This window comes from Gadus morhua, chromosome 5 (assembly GCF_902167405.1).
Source record: "Gadus morhua chromosome 5, gadMor3.0, whole genome shotgun sequence".
NCBI lineage: Eukaryota > Metazoa > Chordata > Actinopteri > Gadiformes > Gadidae > Gadus > Gadus morhua.
The window spans coordinates 6,286,064-6,304,495 of record NC_044052.1 but is presented as its reverse complement, the minus strand read 5'-3'; the positions used below and the strand labels follow the sequence as shown (position 1 = coordinate 6,304,495).

General features: G+C 42.1%; 1 protein-coding gene across 1 annotated transcript in view; it reads left to right on the top strand.

Annotated features, from left to right (window-relative positions):
• LOC115544341 (leucine-rich repeat and fibronectin type-III domain-containing protein 2) overlaps positions 1-18,432 on the top strand; it is a 74,770-nt gene that overhangs the window by 26,825 nt on the left and 29,513 nt on the right. Inside the window, exon 3 of the mRNA XM_030357239.1 lies at positions 12,897-13,014. The gene's annotated coding sequence lies outside the window, so the exon portion shown is untranslated. The remainder of the gene's footprint in view (positions 1-12,896; positions 13,015-18,432) is intronic.

Sequence of the window (18,432 nt, the reverse complement as noted above, 5' to 3'; positions counted from 1 at the left end):
AGTCATCCCAACCCCCCACACGTCGGACACTAATAGTTTGGCTGTGGCTCCCGTACAGAATCGTCCATCCAATGACAAGCCTGGTGGGGAGAATAATGACACCTGCGTTAGGTGTGGAGATGCCCCGCCCGACGCCATGAAGGACAAACAGGGTCAGCTCCGGAACGCAGATGGACTGATAGATGTGTTTGTCATCGTGGGGCCGTGCACAAAGATTAGATGGATGTGTTCCTCGTCTAAATATTTATTCATGTTTCTTTTTTTTTGTTGAGCGGGGTTGTATCACAAAGTATTTCATTTAGCGGTCTCATCTTGCTTGTCGAGCTTCACCCTAGTCGGTTCCTGGATTAACCGCTGCAGTGGTGCACCTTTTGCTAATGGCCTGACAGCTTCGGCATGAATGACTTGAACCAACTTGCTGATGGACCACAACAGTGCACAGGAGAGTCTGGTATAGGCTTCCTATTAAACACATCTCAGAAGCAATTAATTTAGCTGTGCTTCCTGTTGATTGAAGCCGTATGTATCTAACTAGAGAGTAGGAAGGGCTGGGCAATAATGCAATATTATGGTTTATCCTGATTGTATGGTATTGTATTATCATGAAATGAAGATATAGACTTATCAGATGCAGAGTTTTATGGTCTAAATTAATTATGAAAATACATGTCGTTAAAAATATCAAAATAGTCAACATGAGAGAGAAAGGTGAACTACTTTTAGTCCCATACCCTACTATCTTAGATGTGCACATGTAAGATTTGTATTGGTGAGAATTTAAAATAAACAAAATAAACTCAAAGTTGTGAACATTTTTACATTGGCATTAATACCTCTAGATCATTTTTGTGTGCTCGATTGAGAAGAGCAACACAACCACACAAAACGTTCTTATTTGTTGTAATAATGGAGACACAGACAGTGGGTTTGGTACCTTGCCTGGCTGTGCGTGTGAAGTGTTTGCTTAGATTTGCTTACCAAATTCTTTGTCTTTGTGCTATTGTTTTTTTCCTCCACTCCGTGATCTAGTTTCCTCCCCCGCTTCGAAAAGAAACATGGCTCAGGTTAATTGGTGAGCCAGCAGAGGCAGGAGCAGGTGATGAATAAATGGATACTATGTGGGCTGCCCGGTGTCCTTTTATAGCTGAAGCAATATAAAAAAAACTGCAACTCATTGTGAATGTTTTTAATGGGATTTAGTATTGGCAAGACACAAGTTGAGAGATTATGTTCCTTCTCTCGCCAACATCTTGGTTTTTGAATGCAGATGCACGAAGATATCTTAATAGCAGGCGTCCTACGAGTTGTCCTGGAAAATGCTAGGGATGAATGTGACAAATCAAGCTCAGTTTGTATAAAACGAGGGATAGAGAGTGTTAAGAATGAGAGATTGATTATGAAAGACAGTAAGAGGTAAAGACAGCGAAATGTGGTGTTACCAACATTTCTGCATCCTCTCTTTGTTGGATGCATTGACATCTTACCTTGTCGTAAGGCATTAGGCAAAGATTTCAGGTGGGAGCCCGGTGAACATTGAGGAAAGTAGATGAGGAGAGAGAGTAAAAAAGAAGAGGGGAGGAAAAAGAGCCTGAAACAATCACGCTTGATTACACTGTCGATGTACACGCAGCAATTACCATCAAACTTTAATTTTCTGAAGTAACAGCTCATCAACCTTTGCCATAACTAGATGGAGGGCTGCCAAAATATTTTGCAGAGACAAATTGCCAAGTTTCACGAGCATCCAAGTCATTCGACAGCACTGTATGACAGAGAGATTTATTCACACGTCCACATCCTCTGCAGTACCATATATTAGTTGCAGCTCCTTTTGCCTGAATTGCTGCAGCAATACGGCGTGGCATGGAGTCGACCAGTCTGTTGCACTCCTCAGGTGTTATGAGAGCCCAGGTTGCTTTAATAGTGGCCTTCAGCTCTTCAGCATTGTTGGGTCTGGCATCTCGCATCTTCCGCTTCACAATACCCCATAGGTTTTCTATGGGGTTAAGGTCAGGTGAGTTTGCAGGCCAATCAAGAAGAGGGATACCATGGTCCTTAAACCAGGTACTGGTAGATTTGGCACTGTGTGCAGGTGCCAAGTCATGTTGGAAAATGAAATCGTCACCTCCATAAAGTTGGTCCGCGGCAGGCAGCATAAAGTGTTCTAAAACTTCCTGGTAGACTGCTGCATTGACCCTGGACCTCAGGAAACACAGTGGACCAACAGCAGCAGATGACATGGCACCCCAGACCATTACTGACTGTGGAAATTTTACACTGGACTTCAGGCAACGTGGATTCTGTGCCTCTCCTGTCTTCCTCCAGACTCTGGGACCTTGATTACCAAAGGAGATACAAAATTTACTTTCATCTGAAAACATAACTTTGGACCACTCAGCAGCAGTCCAGTCCTTTTTGTCTTGAGCCCAGGCGAGACGCTTTTGACGTTGTCTCTTATTCAAGAGTGGCTTTACACGAGGAATGCGACAGCTGAAGCCCATATCTTGCATACGTCGGTGTGTGGTGCTTCTTGAAGCACTGACTCCAGCTACAGTCCACTCTTTGTGGATCTCCCCCACATTTTTGAATCGGTTTTGTTTGACAATCCTCTCCAGGGCGCGTTTATCCCTCTTGCTTGTACACTCTTTTCTACCACATCTTTTTCTTCCCTTCGCCTCTCTATTAATGTGCTTGGACACAGAGCTCTGGGAACATCCAACCTCTTTGGCAATGACCTTTTGTGTCTTGCCCTCCTTCTTTAAAGTATCAATGGTCATCTTTTGGACAGTTGTCAAGTCAGCAGTCTTCCCCATGATTGTGTGTCATACAGAATCAAAACGAGAGACCATTTAAAGGCTTTTCCAGGTGTTTTGAGTTAGTTAGCTAATTAGAGTGTGGCACCAGGTGTCTTCAATATCTGACCTTTTCACCATATTCTAATTTTCTGAGATGTTGAATTTAGGGTTTTCATTGGTTGTCAGCTATAATCATCTTCTTTTTGGCAAAAAACACTTATAATGTATCAGTCTGTTTGGAATGAATGTATACATTCTACAGGTTTGACTTTCTGAATGGAATTAATGAAATAAATCAACTTTTTCATGATATTCTAATAATATGACCAGCGCCTGTATATGACATGGGAATGGCTTGGTTCATGGGATACAGCACATATCTCATGCAAGATTATCAAAATTTATGACCCAGGAGGGAATAACAGTGTTTCATGTCCCTATCCTTAAACCCACAATGAAATGAGACATGGGATCTGATCTTTTTCCCCCATAATGCATTATTAACCTCTTCATCATAGAAGATATGTCAACAGTTATATTTTGTATTAATAACTATATTGAGAAGTGTTTTATTTTCTACACCTCTGATTGACGGGCAGGATGGATTCACCAAACCAATCAGGGAAAAGATGCCCACACAGTATTTGTATTAAATCCAAATTGCCCACACAGAAGCTGGTGCAGTCACCCTGAACAGATATTCTCAGCCAACCAACGGCTATGATATGTATAACAAATTATACTCAAATTGTAGCTCTTAAATCATAGCTACACCACCATTCATATAATAAACGTAACTCTAAACCTCTACAGATACATTTTCAGTGCATGTAGAGACCGACTTTTCCAGGCTGAGATGTTGAGTATTCCAACCAATTACATCATCACATTTCTCCTGCTTCGCTAATAAAGCATTGCATGAAGAAATCCGGTGTCACTTTTGCGAAAACGATGGATTCCATCCATGTGATCAAATTACATTCCAACTGTTTCACCACACACTGATTCAATGTTTAATTTGAAGATTTGTTGAGTACAGAAGTGACAATGGCGTTCCTCGCCATCTCCAAAGGTTACGGTTTAATTTTGTCTTTCTGGCGTCCCTGAGGTTTGCTGAGTGCATGGCGTTTCTTCATGTATGCGTTCAGTGGGAGATAAAGCTGTTATATCTGCCACGGGTAAACATCAGTAACTTGATCTGAATCAACATCTGGAAAGGGATCTATGATGGTGTGTCATTGTTTGCTGAGTACACAGATTTCATGTTAGTCACTAGCAGCTAAAGCCTTTGTGAAGGTCACACTTCTGAAATCTGAATTATCAACAAGCGTGTATAATAATACACTGCAAACGCATTAGGAAATTGATTGAAAATTCAAATTTGCGCAAATTATTAAATTTTTTGGGGTTAAGTCCCTCTGAGAGCGTTTTCACCGTGAAAACGACATCTACAATGTAAAGCCCAAACCATCAGCTAGCGCTTAAATTACTGTCATGTGATGTGTCACATCAGCCAAAATATGGCATACCCAGCAGGTAATCTGTGAAGTACTGCTGAACGCGTAAGATCAATGTTTCTTTCCTATCCGGGGTATAAACAAGAAAATATGATTTGAAAAATGGCAACGCTTACAAAATGGGTTTGCATGAATGGTGCAGCTGCTGATGACACTTCTCATGTTTTATTGATCAAAAGCAGCCATCTAGGGGAGGCTGAACAGCCTCTCTCCCCTCTCGCTCACTCTTTCTCTCCCTCTCTTTCTCCTCCCTCTCTCTGCTGGCCCTATCTCTCTCACCCTCTCTTTCTCTAATGAACTGCGCACTTCACACTGGCAGACAAACAATTCACAAAGTCAGTCCCAGATGCTGCAGATGTGGAGCAGCTTCGTGGCCAGCCTCATGCCAGGAGCCCATCCCCAAGTAGAGAACACAAGCCCTTGATTATCAGTAACTTCTTACCTAGTGCTTCTCTCTGTGCTTTATTTAGCATTGCGTCGTCTTAGTTTCAAAGTACATGCCGCGTATTATCAAAAGACTAGCAAGTGTCACATCAAGTAGAAGTGAGATGAAGAAGCTCTCACATTCTAACGGCATTTCTGTCCTCGTTTAATGGGTGTGGGTGTGTGTGTAGGGGGACGACGACGCATGCTTGTGTCTGAGTGTGAATGTGCAAGGGAAGTAGAAGGAGTGTTTGATTCAGGCAACTAATCAGGCTTGACATGAAAAATAGAGATGAAACTGGAATGTGTCCTCCTCCAATTCAACTTGTTCATGAATCCTCTTGGAAATATTTAGCTCAAGTACCATCATACCATACTGTATAGGTCCCAATCTTTATAGATAGGTAGGTACTAGATAACGTGGGTATGCAAAGAATGGTCTGAAATCTTTGTTTAAGTGAGCAGTGCACTTTCCCTCAGAACAGACAGGATTAAGTAATAATAATGAACTCTGACCCTGGCATGAATCCCGGCTGTTGAGAATGATACATTTACATAAGGATGCAAACTCAAAATGTTAAACTTTGCAGTAGCTTCCAGCAGTTCAGCAAGAACCACTTGATCTGATAATTGCCTCCATGAAATAACGGCTCCCTCTCTCCCTCCCCTGGCTCTCCACTCCTACAAGTTGATATCTTTGTTGAAAAGAATCGTGAACAAGAAACAACTGTGGAGGTGGCTTAGAGAAGCGGTTTGTGGTTCGTGCCTATACTCTTATAATAGTTTTCATAATAATTACTGATAATTTGTTGAACTGTGTATTGTAGGTGTGGAACACACAGCATTCCTGAAAAGGAGATAAACACTACAGTTTGTCTTCATTTGCATATACAGACTCTTCACATTGACAAAAAAAGGATAGTTTATGTTTTTAAATGTGGATTTGACAGCCAATTTGCAATACCACAAGATTACTGTCCTCACCAAATATCCATCCACATCAATAATAATATTTCGCTGCATGACAATGCATCATTTGTTTTTCTGTGACAATATCTGTTCTTCTGGGAAACTGTGCAAAGTCACAGGATGAAGAAAAAACAGGACAATGATTAATAAATGATGATATGGGATATATGCGTTGCATGCACCAAATGTGTAGAGCTTATGCCTGGATCTTCCTCATACTGATGGTACCTCACTGTCATGGGTCAGTCTGTGCTCTGATATTCAGTAACATTCAACCTGGGAAATATTTGAAACTCAGCATTGTTTGTTTTGCGTTGAACGATTGTAGGAGTGCAAAGGCCTTAGGTTTTTTTAAACCAAACTGTCGCTTTCCTTGTCTGGTTCTAGAGAGATAGCTCATTTGACAACCATTCGTTAGCAACTAGGCTTATTCATGAACAAGCTTAATACAGAGTGACATTAAAGACACCGAAGCAGTGCAATAGCCGCCGTAGTCACCGCAAGTGTAAGGCTGAGCTAACCATCTGAAACTGTTCATTTCATCTGGACATATGCTGCCGACGTGCTCCAGGTGCCTGTGAATGTGCTGTCAGAGTTCTGCTGAGGTTCGTCCATACATTCAGGCACTGGGATCACGCTGTCCATGTCCTGAATCCTATGCGAAACGAGTGTGGTTTGATTTTTAGACCTACCCTCAGTGGGCTTCAAAGCAGTTCATGTTTAGATTTTCTTTATTGCCAAATTAATTAAAAAAACGAAAGACTTTGGTTTGTTAAATGTTATGTTTTGCTTTCATCTGTATGCTTGCCAAATTCACAATTTGCATACATTGTGCATGAGTTATGTGTTATGTTGTCACACCAATTTAGTTGTGCTGTCAGATATTTGATTTAAATCCATATCTAATTTAAATGAGAAGTATGTATTATAAAATTAATTTATTATAGTATTAATATAAGCTCTTATTAATGATAATTACCGGGCGCTACGAGGGTTATTTAAACCCACTGCACTGAACGCTGTTCATATATTCATGTCATGAACATCTTAGTTTAAAGCAATCTTTTTGCAATTAAATGGGTCAATGCACGTTCAACATCATTTGCACCTGAGATATTATATTCTCTGCTATAATTAATCATACTAAAAACATTAATCAACGCATTAAATGTTTAGTCTGTTTAGTCGATTGATCGATCAGCAGATACAATGGAAAAGAGAAATCCATTGAATGATAGATTGATTGATGGATCGATATAGATTCAGTAGATTGATTGATCATATAGATACCGTAAAGATAAGATGGATCGATAGCTCAAAAGATACTGTATATATGTAGATAGATACAATAGATGGATAGATCGATTGATAATTGATACTGATACAGTAATATTATAGATTAATAAATAGGCAGATCAATACAGTAGATAGTTACAGTAGATATATATGATAGATGCAGTGAATAGAAACAGTAGAGATACAGTAGATGGATGGATAGGCACAGTCGAGGTACAGTAGATATATAGATAGAAACAGTAGAGATAGAGCAGATAGATAGATAGGCACAGTCGCGTTACAGTGGTTAGATAGAAGGATACAGTAGATAGATACGCTAGAGATACAGTAGATAGATAGATAGAGAAGGGAACAGAGACTGAGCCAGGTGTCGACCTTCAAAGATATGAAGTTCTCCATGTATTCATATCGGGTGGCCTTTTAAAATGTCATCCTTTGTCTCTGAGCCTGTGTGACCTTACTGCGCAGGGAGACAGAGACAGATGCAGACGCCACTGATGCGCCTCCACCTACATGCAATGTTCTTGCCTTGGTCTGTGTGTTAACCTATGTGGTTAAAACCTACTCACATAATGTTGGGCAACGTCTGCGACAAGGACTGGGGGGGCAGGCCGAACGCAGCTGATGTGATACATATAGGATCCTCATGTCTGACAGGAGACAAAGCGACGCCAAAGTCTATTGGGAAAGCTCTCTAATCCACCGTAAACGCATCTTTTACATGAAAAAGTAGTTTTTCGCCCTGCGGAAATAGGAAAAAAGAGTGATACAGAAAGAGCAGTTATGACTGTTGATAATAACGCTGATAATAACGTCGACATAAGCTTATTTTCCCAGTTGGGCATTGCTATAATCCATCTAGTTTGTTTATATTTTGCTTGCGTAGGCAAGGGCATTAGCACCTGACAGCAGACAAACATGAGATTAAATCTCACATTTCATTAGCTGCCACCAACACTTTTCCAGACAGTCTGATCAAAAACGTCACCAAATCTTTCGGAAATTCATCCATTTTGTTTATTCCTCCTTTTTTCCATTAAGCATCTTTGCTTTTAGTGAATGCCATGCATACTGACACAGTGCATGGAGGGTTGTGTGGCATGTGGGACTGTGAAGCTCAGGCTTCGACACTCAGTCATGTGGCTCCCGCTCCTCCATATTACTTTCATGCAAATGAGGCTATAAATATGCCGCCAAATCTCTCAGATGCATCCCCCCTGACAAAGTGCACAAAGAGCGTTGTACCCCTACACAGGGTACGTTCCAACTGTCTTCCACCCCCCCCTGCCAAATCTTTTAGACGTTTACATCCTATTGCAATCTGTTGCGATGCTCTGACACGCACACACACAAACACATCGTGTATTCTGGGCTGGCTCCCACACATAGTACGCCCACCGCAACTAAAGCGTCATTCTCTCTTAATCTTTCATTAGTGGGAGTTGCATTCCCTTGGCAAATGATTTAGGGTATGTATTCAGGTGATGGAATGGGATTTCCCAGGGCTGGATATTCAAAAAGCATGATAATTGGTGCAAATGGCAAAAGAAGAAGACACAGTTTTATTTGAATCTAAGAGGACATTGAATTTCTTTAAGTGTGTGCTTCTGCATGTGTTGGTCCATTAAGTGAAAACTGGTGTTTTCCAGAATAGTCGTGGAACTACTTGAGGGCCAAAGGGCTTTTGGAGCATTGTGCAAAAAAGCAATAACATTATCCTACTTTACTGCCCGAACCCTCTCCTCAGCACCTAAACCTTCCCCTGAGTCCGAAAACAACCAAAGCTGACAATTATTTAAGATGTTAACACCAATTAAATGGCACTTGGTGACGGGTGTGTGTGTAAGAAGTTCACTACCAATGTGTTTATTCCCGTGACTAATGCTCAGTATTGCAGAAATAAGCAACCTCTACCTCGCACGTGCATCATTTAAAGTAGGCTACTGTTAAGGGCCACTGATCATTCACGTCAAGACAATGAGAGGGGAAGGCATCGCACGATATGATTCATTTTTTAGCATGGCCCATACACGACATGAACCCTTTGCATAACTCCATTCGGGGAATTGCATATAATGCTTCATGTGTGTGTGCGTGTGCGTGCATGCATGCATGCATGCATGCATGCATGTGTGTGTGCGTTGCGGAGGGAGTGGGGATATTGCAGGGAGGCTTTTCGGTCTCACACAGATCAATTATGCAGCAAAGCCCAGCGGAGCCATCCAGGAGCTGCGTGAACAGGTAAACATTACCGCAGAGCTAAACATAGACCCCCGCATCGCTTTGACCTCCTCCATCTCAGCTGCGAGCAAAAAAAATACCATCCCAGAGCCACAAGCATTCGATGTGTTGCTGAGCTGTGAGGCGCGCTGGCAGAGCCTATTCTGTATAATGCACCGGAACACATTGTATGTGTGCGTGCGTCACGCCAGATCGGAGGACGCGATTACCACTGGACGGTCTGCATTATTGACTTTTGGTTTGCAATATCTGCCCAACCGTTGGCATTGTAAACCTTTAAGTGTTTCAGTATGTCACGATTTAGTTTCAACTGATGCCGGTTCTGTGAAGTGGAAAGAAACATATCAACTGAGATCCTCTCAGTACTTCTACACGTTACATATAATCTCCCATATGTTTACAAATCAGCCATATGTGGAGCTGCAACCATCCGGGCCCACTGATTTAAATCTCTGCCTCCCAATCAGGGGCGCCTAATCAACGTTGATGCGCCATGCTGTCAATATGCAGTTTCAATACATTTCACTCCTTCTCTTTGATATTTTGATATCTTGACACACACCTTACCATCTCTGTGAAGTACTCCCCTCCCCCGGCCTTCTTCGTCTAATCTGCCTTCAGTGCCATAAGCTGACCTCAGGGAGGAGCAGAGGTCCCCCTTTGAAGCCCCCCCCCCAAAGGCGACCGGCCTGTTTGAGGTGCCCGGTGTTTAAGATCCAAACAGTTGGAAGCCAGCGGGCACAGTGAGCTGGGCACAGCAGGCTCCGCTACCTGCAGTCATCCGGGCGGCTCAGTTTGAGGCAAGGGTGTCCTGCTCTAGCGTCTCTCAGCGTGGCCGTGGCGCACACCTGGCGAACTGTCACAGCTGTGATGAGGGCAGGTGTGTGCACACGCAGCCTGGCGTGTGGAAGAGTGTACCACAGTTGTTACAGATATTGTACCGTGTGTCCTCACATCGCTGTGCCGGTTCACCTGCCGTTTATTTGAATAAATAGTAACCATAGCAATCACAGTGACAATATTCAATTCATGTTGATTATCGAGAGTTTGTCTGCTAAAAATAAAGCATGAATTGCATTTTACATGGTTGTTTTTGTTTAGGTTGCTGCTAATCAAGCAATTACGGTCTTGCTTGTGAGTTGAGACGGTAATTGGTATCATGTGGCTCCACACTGTTGAATGATAAACGGTTATTTGAGGTTGCTTTTACTAATGATAAACAACACATACTGTATATTTAGCGAGGAAATTAATATTCTTTGTTTTAGCTGGCTAGCAACCCAAAAAAAACCTGCTACACATATTCCAGTAACTGCGATCCATCTTCAGTATTCAGGATTCAGCCTAAGCGTCGCCTTTGAAGCGCTACTGGTGTTCACACACACACACACACACACACACACACACACACACACACACACACACACACACACACACACACACACACACACGCGTGGTCCCTTCCATCAACTGAAGTGGGACGTGATTTAGTTATTCTTTAACTCTGACGCACGATGACAGGCGCTGGTGGCCTGCGTGACATGCATGCAGAAAGAGACACTGCCGACTCCATTGTAGAGCATGGAATCACGGTCGCCTGGATTCTAGTGGAATTGGCTGAAGCTTCATGCTTGTTTTGGCTCCGGAAAAAATGACAAGCCCTCAACATGGGCTTGTCATGAGTTCTTCTTGATGTAGCAAGCACTCTGCAAGTAGGCAGGAACAGACAGAGGTAGAAAGAGATAGAGAGGGGGAGAGAGAGAGAGAGAGAGAGAGAGAGAGAGAGAGAGAGAGAGAGAGAGAGAGAGAGAGAGGGAGAGGGAGAGAGAGGAGAGAGAGAGAGAGAGAGAGAGAGAGAGAGAGAGAGAGAGAGGGAGAGGGAGAGGGAGAGAGAGAGAGAGAGAGAGAAAGGTGGAGTAAATGAGAGAGAGAGTGTGCGATGGAGAGAGCACAGAGACAGCCAGCGAGAGAGGCAGAGAGAGAGAGCCAGCAAGAGAGACTACACGGCTGGGAATCTCATTAAGTATATATTGTGTTGTGAGAATCAAAGCAGAGGTGTACTTGGCTCAAGCCACTGCTTGAACCTAGGAAGTACAGACATCCTGGGATTGCTGACACCCCACGCACAGCTGTAGCTCCCCGAGGGGGTTCCAGTAGGGGAGGGTACGGGTCTCACCACTGAAATGCATTATGGGAATGACAAGCAGTGGTCACTGAAATGTTTCTTTAGTTTCTTTTACAGGAAAAGAAAAACAAATCAATTTTTTTCATTGATTTCTTTTGAGCGATTTACATCTATTCAATGATCATAAAATGGAAACATAGGCAAACATGGCAGCTGTGTTGATATTTCCTGTCCGATCAATGCATTTGCAAATGCATGTGCTGGTGTGTGGGTGGTTTCGGGGTGTGTCGGAAAGTGCTAGTATCTGTGTGTGTTTGTGTTTGGGTGTGTGTAAGTGTGCGTTTGTCTGTTTGTTCATTTGATTGTGTGTGTGCGAATTTGTTTGAGTGCATGTGTTTGAGTGCATGTGTTTGAGTGTATGTGTTTGAGTGTTTTCGCTTTTGAACATCACCACAAGACTTGAACTCCTGCTCCCACTCTATGCTCGATTATTTCACATGTTCTGCTCTCCTCAGGCGCATAGCTCACTGACCTACCGTCACATCTGAGGGGCCAGCCTTGAAAACGCTGCTATTACTTTGTATGGTTGAACGCTAATCCAAAACGAGCAACAAAGCACTCCATAAAGACAACAATCTCATTACGTTCACAAATGATGGTGTCTCACAGACAGACCATGGTAGCCTCCAGCGGAATAATACACTGATCGTACACACACTCTATGTGTCTCCACACTGCTTTATGTCTTAATATGGCAAAGGATTTCTGCCTGGGGGGGAACTCAAATGACTAGGTTTTCACTGGGATAATTGAGATGATTGGAGCGATAGACCTTGGGAGTAGTGTCGGTCCAGCTCATAAATACACTCGATTGCAAACAGAACGCTAATTGCATTGAGAATTGAGGAGTGTTCAACGGGGGATAGAGTCTGAGAGTGAGACAATAGGCATTCAGGGACGAAAATAGTCATTAGGAGAATGGTGTAGTGTCTACTCGAATATAAATCCTTCTTCCCTTCTATCTTTCCTTCAAACTCTTCGTATCTGGCAGTCTTCAGGGAGGAGATGAGATGCCCCAGAATGCTTACAGCTGGCTCATTTTCAGTGCTATCGGTAGTTATAAGTGTATTAAATCTGCATTCTATTTACCAGTTAAAAAATACCATTAAAAGATCCGCCGATGCTTACGTGACACGGCTTGGCGAATGAGGAGGAAATTGACAAATGTCCTACTTTACGATTTATGCAACACTTTTATTTGAACTTTTGTCTGTAATACAGTGAAAAATAGGGACTTGAAACTATAAAAGAAGTAACAAAAATACGCTATTCAACTGTCATATTGAATATTCCTTTGTCTTTCATTACATCTTTTTATGTGATTTTATTTCAAGGTATTTCATGTGGCTTCTTCAAGGTTCCACCAAATATTTCAGACGTCAAACAACACAGAAAGATAACCTGCGGGCAGATTATCTTCTCTAAGTGGCACAGTATAATATTCATTGCCCTTCTTTGTGCTTTATATAGGTAACCCGAGGGAGACAGCAGTGACGGATGTGAGGCTTAACCAATAGGAGTGTGTCATGGCAGCATGTCATACACTCACCTTTTGGACATGAAACCCTGACCTGAACAAACGACGATTGTGAGTATATTATGAGTCTATTGTGAGTAGATAGTTCATAGACACACGCACACACACACACACATACACACACACAAAAGGACACGCAAATACATACACAAAAGCACACAAACACACATGCTGCACATCCATTTTCTATATACTGTAGCCTAAAATTGCTGATACCCACACCTGAGCAAACTATCCAAGCAATATAGTGGTTTGTTTAGTTTGCATATTCCAGTACCTTAAAGCCCCATGGCACTCAAAACCGTATTTTGTTTATTTCCTCAGAGTCACCATTCTCATTGAGTGAAAAGGAGAAGGAAAGATATTCTGATTCTGCTATGACATTTGAGTTTAATGCCCACTTTTCGATGGAAAATTGAACAGATTATATTCAATCCTAGTTATTGGTTTAAATGTGTGCGCTGAAGATATTGAAGGAGCCCTTTAATGTAAGAAGAAACCCTCAATATTAAAGTTAATGTCATAGCATACTTGCAGTCTGCATAAGGAAGCCATTTTGTAGTGCAATTACTAGAAGTAATGCAGGACTTTGTAAATGTCCACAGTTGCAGAAGATAGAAAACCAAGGCCAGGATTGTCCAGTGGTTCTTCAGCCAATCTCCATGTCCACAGTCTACATATATATGTATCCTGGAGCAAGATTCCTGCAATTTTAATGATCTATTTGGGTTAAAGCATCAGCCTAATGACTAGAATAGAAATAGAACAGCAAATAATAAATGCATTCAAACGTAAACCTTTCTCACGTTTGCATACGGCATGTCATTAGCCGGCCTCCTCTACAGGGGGCACAGCTATAGGATTGGACGATGCAAATAGCTTTCAGTGAGAGGGAACACTCAGCAAATAGGAGTGCGCTTGTTTACAAATTCGGATTAGGGCCTTAGCCATATCTCTAAACTATGTCTGTCACTCTTCTACTTGTTCTAATTCTCTGGCGCCCTGGGAAGAACTGGCATCTCCGTTCGACTGAAGCCCCCCTCCCCCTCCCTCTCCCATTATCCCCAGGGACAAAGCAACCGTGACATCGAGTTAATCCACGTTTGTTTCAATTTGGCTTTTGGGGGCAGGGAGAGAAAGGGAAGAAAATAATGGGAGAGGGAGAGAGATGGGGTGGGTGGGTTCAGATAAGCGATATACCACAGGCATGATTGGGGATGCTATGGAAGAGGATGCATGCATGCAGGAGGGGAGGGGAGGGAGGGGGGGAGGTTCTGCCAACTTGATATAGAAGTATTACCTCCTAACTGTCAGCAAGGTATGTGTGTTCCTTATCTGGGACATGAAGCACGCTAAGTACGCTCTCCCCTAGGCCCTTCACGTGGAGCACTCATAGACATGATGATGGCCGACACACATGAGACGGAACTTAAAATAAGTATGATGGCAGGGGCGAAAATGACAAATAAAGGAAATAATTAAAATCATCTGTCAAGAAATGAAGAGAGAGAGAGAGAGAGAGAGAGAGAGAGAGAGAGAGAGAGAGAGAGAGAGAGAGAGAGAGAGAGAGAGAGAGAGAGAGAGTAAGATAAATTAACGCAACAAAAAGTAAACATTAGCTTTGGCAAATAACATGCACTGTTACAATACGTAGAAAAATGCCACGTTCTGAACTTATCTTAACCTTTCTTAATGAATTCGGTAAAAACGCCCCTGCAAGCATATTTCACGCTAAATCGAGTCTCCCTCACTTTGTTTTAATTTCTCTCCTCATTTTACTCAGCGCATCTTCCCAAAAATAGAATAGTGTATTAGGCTTTAGTCTGGAGTTCCTAAGCCTGCCTCTTGCTGGTTGCAGGAGACGAACGGTTGATTTACTCTCTGTGACATAAAAAAAATGAAAGTGGAAACCTCCCAGGAGACGCTGTTTGACGAGCTACACTGGGCTAACGCAACTAACGCTTGTTTTTCTCTGTTTTATCTTTAAGTGTTATTCCCATCATCGTCAGAAAATGGCCAGTTGTCTACATTTGCAAATAAACAATCTATTGCATTTTTTTTATTATGTTATTTTATGCCGCAAAATGAGTTATGTCATTAATTCTGGAAAAGAAAAAAACAAAACAAAGAACTTATTTAAAGAAAGACAACCCAACCATTTCTTATAACTATATGATATCCTGGAAGATTCTGAAGTGAATTATGAACATTAAAGAGTATGAAAATAGGCAAAAATAAATCCCATGAGAATGTTCAGAATATGGCTCTGGACTCCCCTCCTCCGGTCCTGTCCAGATCCCAGAGAGAGGGCGATGGGACGATAGCAGTCATTACTTGACCTATTGATTACACCTCTCATCCACAGCTATCTGGCCCTCAATCTATGTGGTCCAGCCCTCCCCGCCCCTCCCCTGACGCTTTTCTGGGAAATGAAATGAGGCTATCTAGGCTTTACCTGGAAGAGTGGAAACACACACGCACGCATCCACACACGCACACACGTATGCATCCACACACGCACGCACGCACACACACAGACACATCCACACATGGGCAAACACATAAACACAGATCGACTCCTATCCAGCTCCTGAGCAGTTATATCATGGTTCAGTTATCCAGATCATCAAAGGGGCAGTAAACCCAAAACGTTTTGTTTAGTCTTAAGCATAGAAAAACACCTTATTATCATCGTCAACATAGTATTTTTGCCATTTTATCCTAAGCATATGCTAAACTAGATCATCATTCAGAGAAAACAGTGGAAGCGTTTGTTTTTTCCGGTCTCTGCAAACCCGTTTGTGGATGTCCCACTTTGCCTCAATGCCAGCGAGGGACACCAGAGGTGTGTGGATGTGTAGAGCTCCGTCTCTGCAGTGGTTGATGTTGACGGCCGCGCCCTGGAGAGGGTAAAGCTTCTCGGACACTTATCCTATAACGCCACGGTGTGTGGGGATATGTGGAGCTCTGTCTGGCGAGCGGTAGATTTTGATGGCCGCATCCGAGAGCGGATTCTCGAAACACTTACAGTAAAGCGCCACGGTGTGTGCCGCGGCATTGCTCATTATAAAGTTCATATACAATGGCGACACTTCAAAAGTATTAAAAACTTGCCGCCGGTCGAGGCCATGGGTATAGCACCCCCTCCCTCCTTCCAAGAACGCTCAGCTCAAGACACTTTTTTTTAAATCTCATCATGTTCGAAGTAGAGCTGAAGCAGGGGGTTAACTTACACTTCAACACACGGCCCCTGAGTTTCCATTACTCTACTCCTAACCTCCCCCACCCTGCACCCTGAGAGCCGGGTTCCACCCTGTTGCATTTCGTCTCGCGGCGTGTGAAGATGCGTCATGCATTGGCCACACATACGGTTGGTTGCGGTGGGGGGAAGCTGCAGCAGCCTTTCATCCACCCAGTGCGCTCCAGGATCAGGACGTCTCTGTCCAGTGTGCACTCATGGTGGATACAGCATGGAGCCATGGCATCTGTTTGTTGTCCCTCCGAGTGGATCTTAAAGGACAGGGAACAGCGCCAGTTGGAGTACATTCACTCGCCCACAAGCCTATTTTTGACTTCCACAGGCGGCCGACTGCGGATGCTGTGACATGTACTGAGTACCTGCCTGTTCTGTTGGCACCACGGTATATATATATATATATAAATATATATATATAGATATATATATATATATATATATATATATATATATATATATATATATATACTGTATGTACCATGTTTATATTATATATATATTAGGGGTGTAACGATTCCTGTCAAAACCAAACCGTACTGTATAATAAGAACGGTTTGGTGCCCCCACACTCGGTACGGCAGAGAAGCTACTCAGGAAAGACAAAGGATTTGAACACATCTTGCCGTCCCAGCCATGTAATCACTATAAACAGCGATACTTTATACAAGCAGAAGTTGGTTATTCTTTATTATGTGCACAGCCAGGAATTAATTAATGCAATATGTAATAAAATAATAAATAAATAAATATATCTTTCATCCGAGGGTTAGCAGGAGGAAGCAGGTATTATACCTCCATGAATAGGCGTGACAGGAAGCTTGGAAGGTCATTGCAAAGCAGCAAGTGCCTCAATGGTTCCCACCAACACGTGTTCCTTTCCTTCCGCACGCCACAAAGACAAGCATGGAGCTAATGGGTTCAAAACAAACTTCAATATGAAACATCAATACCAGTGGAAATCCTTGAGCAAACACGTGGAATGAGACTAAATAGATTACATTACAAAAATACACGGGTCAGGGAGCTCATCTAGCTAGATGGAATTGAAAGTGTAAAAACTTGATTCAATTGTTTAGAATGCCGTTGGGAGACAAACATTTCATCAGAGTAAACAGCAGATATCCGTGTACGTCTGGGGATGGAGCTAAACTAAGTAATGCATTTAAGAAGGACTATAATTTAACAAAGGCAGCCAAAGAATGTTCCTAAGACTACAGTTAATGTTTTATTTTTGTCAAAATTTGGCCATGAGTGTGTGTATGTATATATATATATATATATATATATATAGTGTGATATGTTGTCTACCATTGCTACATGTGTGATTACTGCAATAGCATGCACAATGTGTTAAACATGCATATTGATCCGAGGTAGAGGATTAGCTGTTGTTATGACCTATCAAACTGCACCCCCTTATATATCCAGTCTAGCTAAACCGATGTATACTTACTTTTCCAAAACTGCCATTGTACGAATTTTAATCACCTCTTTTCCTTTTTTGTGTGTGTGAGCTTAATTATTTCTTTGCCCAAGTAAATGTGGATTTTGTGTGGGGTTGTGTGTGTATGTGTTTGTGTGCCGAGTGTGTTTGTGTGTATGCAGTGTTTTTCTTTATTGAAGACCAGTCCATAATCAAATGTGTTTTACATTTTTATCTTGCTAGTGAATTCAAGAAAATAGTTGTATTTGGTGTTAACTCTAAAAGGGTAAACAAGTGTCCTTGTGTGAGATTCAAAGTCCTCCCGTTAATAAAAACATAGTATAGTCAAACGGTTTTGCACCAGAAGTCAATATGCATGCATGCCTGTGCATTGCAAATGTCCTTCGCTTTAAACATTTGAGTACTTTCCTTTCCTTTATGTTTGTACCAAACAAAACCATACCATACAAGACAATAGGCTCCCTCAATCATCTCTGCATAGTAATCTATACACAAGTACATTTAAATCCCTATTTTCCCATTTCCCTTTTAAATCACAAGCACAATTCTCAGGACCCTTGTGTGTGATGTATGATCTTTCAAATTGGTTGGTTTAAAAAGCCATATTATATCACGGAACGGCGTGATTATATTAACCATCATTTGTGATCTGCTAGGCACACATTTGTGCAAAGGCTTAAGATATCTACATGAAATAAAGCCATATCTCTATATGGAATATAATATTCATGAGTCTGTTTTGATTAGTGTATAATCCCATGAAAATTAG